The 3,680-nt window shown below is 47.0% G+C and overlaps 1 long non-coding RNA gene across 1 annotated transcript; it reads right to left on the reverse strand.

Moving 5' to 3' along the window:
• Positions 1–2,312: 2,312 nt before the first annotated feature.
• LOC125529994 lies at positions 2,313–3,357 on the reverse strand. The gene is made up of 2 exons (XR_007292803.1): positions 2,476–3,357; positions 2,313–2,390 (listed from the first exon to the last, which is right to left on the reverse strand). It is a non-coding gene; the product is annotated as an uncharacterized LOC125529994 (long non-coding RNA).
• Positions 3,358–3,680: the final 323 nt, after the last annotated feature.

The following is a 3,680-nucleotide window of genomic DNA, read 5'->3' on the forward strand; positions in this document are numbered from 1 at the left end:
GAGCGGAGCCTCCTGAAGCCAGGCGGAGTCGTCGGCGATGAACGTGAGCGCGCCGAGACGGATCTCGCGGCCCTCCACCAAAACTCCGCCGAAAACCATGATGATTCGGGTCGGAAAAGATCGCAACTCCTCCAACAAAACGCTAAAACACCTGCCCCACGGTGGGCGCCAACTATCGTGGTTCTAAGTCTAACAGTGATGTAGGGGGTAAGTATGGAGAGGCAAGATCTTAGCTTTAGAGGAGTTGTAGGAACGCAAGATTTACGAGTTCAGGCCCTTCTCGAAGGAAGTAATAGCCCTACGTCTCGGAGCCCGGAGGCGGTTGACTGGATTATGCGTGTGTGAATTACAGGCGTGCGAACCCTTTACACTGAGGAGGGGGTGGCTTATATAGAGTTCGCCCGACCCCTCCGGCCCTCAGGTATGCATGGTTTTAAATACATTAAGGTGGTAACGCCCCTAATAAAGTGCTATAATGACCATAAAGGCTACTTAATAACCGACCGTTAGCATGCGGAGCGCCTTTAGGTCACCTGACCGTCGAGTGGTTTGGTCTTGGTCGAGTCATTGCTTCTTGGTCGAGTATCTTCAAGTCTATCGAGTCAGACACCTTCAAGTCGATTGAAAGATGATTTCTTTTGGAGATGTCCTTAGGTAGGTCAGTTTGGACAGGTCCATGACCCTACCCTAGATACATAGCTTCATCAGCTGGTTCTGCCATGTGGCACTGAGTCAATGAAAAAAGGGAAGAAAAAAAAGAGGCACTGAGTCAATGACATGTGGTTCCCATGTCCACCTCGACGTATTTGTCCACATAGGCATGCCATGTTAGCCCGACAGGTGGGCCCAATTTGTCAGTTTCGCTATTTTCGTGGCCAAATCAGCCCGTCAGTGCTCCGCGTTACAGGTTAGGCTTTTTGTGACCTGGCTCAAATTTGATACTGACCTGTTACCCTATCTTCAAGTATGGTGATTTTAGATAAATAACTCTGAATCCGCAGACACGCGAGGAGGAGGAACCGAGCGTGCAAATCCGTGTCAACGCGGCGGCAAGAAGGAAGGCTTCGGCGAGCGGCGCGGGGTGAGGGTTGGTGGACGAGTCGCGGGAGCGGGTGATTGACATGACCAGCGCCTGGTGTTGCATCGACATAGTTGCGTCTAGCGCTTGGATCTTTCCTTCCCCACGAAACTCATCATTTTCAGCTGTGAACTCATTTTATTTTTATCTATGAACTCAGTATGTGAACTCATCGTTTTATTTTGTGAGATGTGAACTCATTTCATATTCATATATGAATCGTGGTAGAAATATCTATATGAATCGTGGTAGAAGTATCTATATTCATATATGAATCGTTTTATTTTGTGAGATGTGAACTCATTGCATGTTACCGTGTGCCTTGCGGCTCTGAATTCAAATTTGAACTTTGCAAAAAAATATGAAAAAAAATCATGCATGTTCACGGCACATATTAAGATAATCCCTCAAAACTTCAGATCAAAATTTGAAACATACATCGAGAAGCAAAAAAGAGAAACTCAGATGTGAATAGTATACAGAGAACCATTCGCAACTATTCATGACAGATTTCTCTTTTTTGCTTCTCGATGTATGTTTCGAATTTTGATCTGATTTTTTGAGGGGTTATCTTAATATGTGCTGTGAACATGCATGATTTTTTTTAAATTTTTTCGTAATGTTTAAATTTGAATTCGGGTCGCAAGGCACACGGTGACATGCAAAGGTGCATGTCACCTGATCTGTGTCCTGTCAATGGACACAGATCAGGTAACATGCACCTTTGCATGTTACCGTGTGCTTTGCGGCCCAAATTCAAATTTGAACTTTGCAAAAAAATATGAAAAAAAATCATGCATGTTCACAGCACATATTAAAATAATCTCTCAAAACTTCAGATCAAAATTCGAAATATACATCGAGAAGCAAAAAAGAGAAACTCAGATGTGAATAGTATACGGAGAACCATTCGCAACTATTCATGACAGATTTCTCTTTTTTGCTTCTCGATATATGTTTCAAATTTTGATCTGAATTTTTGAGGGGTTATCTTAATATGTGATGTGAACATACATGATTTTTTTTAGATTTTTTCGTAATGTTTAAATTTGAATTCGGGTCGCAAGGCACACGGTGACATACAAAGGTGCATGTCACCTGATCTGTGTCCCTTGCCAATATACTGACTTTTGAGGTCTACATATTTTTCACTTCTAGCTAAATTCCATTTCCTGTCTTTTAACAAGCTACAGCGAGTGCAAAAGAACAGATTGCAACAAACGTCACTAGTGGCTTTGATTGTATCCGTGATTGTATTTGTGGAAGACAAACGTACACTCTCCTGTACGTGTCTGTAATTCCCTTTTCCTGTCTTTACATACGCTGTGATTAGATACATGTAATTGCCAAATTGCAATGCAAGATTCAAGTAAAAGATTAGAGCGAGCGTCACTTACTCGCATCTCCATCTTGAGAACATGCGCATGCACGCATCCATCTCCTCCTCCAGTCGGTGCTGCTGCCATCACGCCACTGGAGCTGCTGTTCAGCGCCGCCCTCGCATGTCTTAGCTCTCGGGACGAGCGGCGCCAACGCACGAAGGGGAGGGCGAGCTGCGTTGGCGTGGGCGAGCACAGGCGGCGAGCTGCGCTGGCTCGCGCAGGCATCCGCGAGGCTGCGCCAGCACATGCAGATGTGCACGAGCACCGGCGGTGAGCTGCAGTGCCTCATGCAGGCATCAGCAAGGCAAGGGTGAGCTGCGCCGGCGCGAGCAGGCGTGGGCGAGTACCGGCGGCGACCTTCGGCTCCTCACACGGGCGTGGTCAAGACGAGCTGCGGCGGCGCGCGCAGGTGTGGGCGAGCAACTGCCGCGACCTGTAGTTGCTCACACGGGCGTGCTGAAGCTGAGACGGCGAACTGCGGTGGCTCGGGAAAGCATCACCGTCATGACAAGGACGAGCTAGCATCAAGCAATTCCCATCCCATCCAACCAGCCCACAAACGCATCGGATAAGGTTGAAAGACCCAACGGGTGTGATGCCCGGAGTCGTTGGCGCAGGTCCATGTGATGAATGAAACGAAACCAATAGACAATTCAGCTGGAGACTAAAAAAACCTGGTTGCAAGTGTATATTACCCAGGTGGGCGGCTGCCAAAGTGTTCCCTTGTGGCATATGTGGACACTTTGGCAGCCACTTGGTTATTAACTTATTATACATTTACAAGCATATGGTGGTGTGTGATCGGTGCAGGTCTATATATGTACTGCTTGTACCGAACGTTTGATCAATTAACACAAGCACAATTCCCGAGCTGGGCGTAGGAGGATGAAACCAAGCAAGAACAAGGTACTAGTCCTCCAACCTCGTCTTCAACCATTTGTTGTTTCCTTCTACACTGTTTTTACTTGCGTTCTTACACATTTATGTTGTTGTATCTCCTGATGTTCTCGCAGGTTGGTTGTGAAGATGGGGCGCATATCCAGGACTTACTAGCCTGCAGCTCCGCCTGATGTGCTTTCTTCCTCAACAATGGTGAGTGCAGAGAAGGTCCCGATTCTCAACACAGCCTACAATGCCGGTATGCACCATTCCGTCGCTGGTGACTGGAACCCGAACATGAAATCTGTGTTCAATGGGATGGGGATGGAGGAGTTGTGCAA

Source organism: Triticum urartu, unplaced genomic scaffold (genome assembly GCF_003073215.2).
Source record: "Triticum urartu cultivar G1812 unplaced genomic scaffold, Tu2.1 TuUngrouped_contig_5999, whole genome shotgun sequence".
NCBI lineage: Eukaryota > Viridiplantae > Streptophyta > Magnoliopsida > Poales > Poaceae > Triticum > Triticum urartu.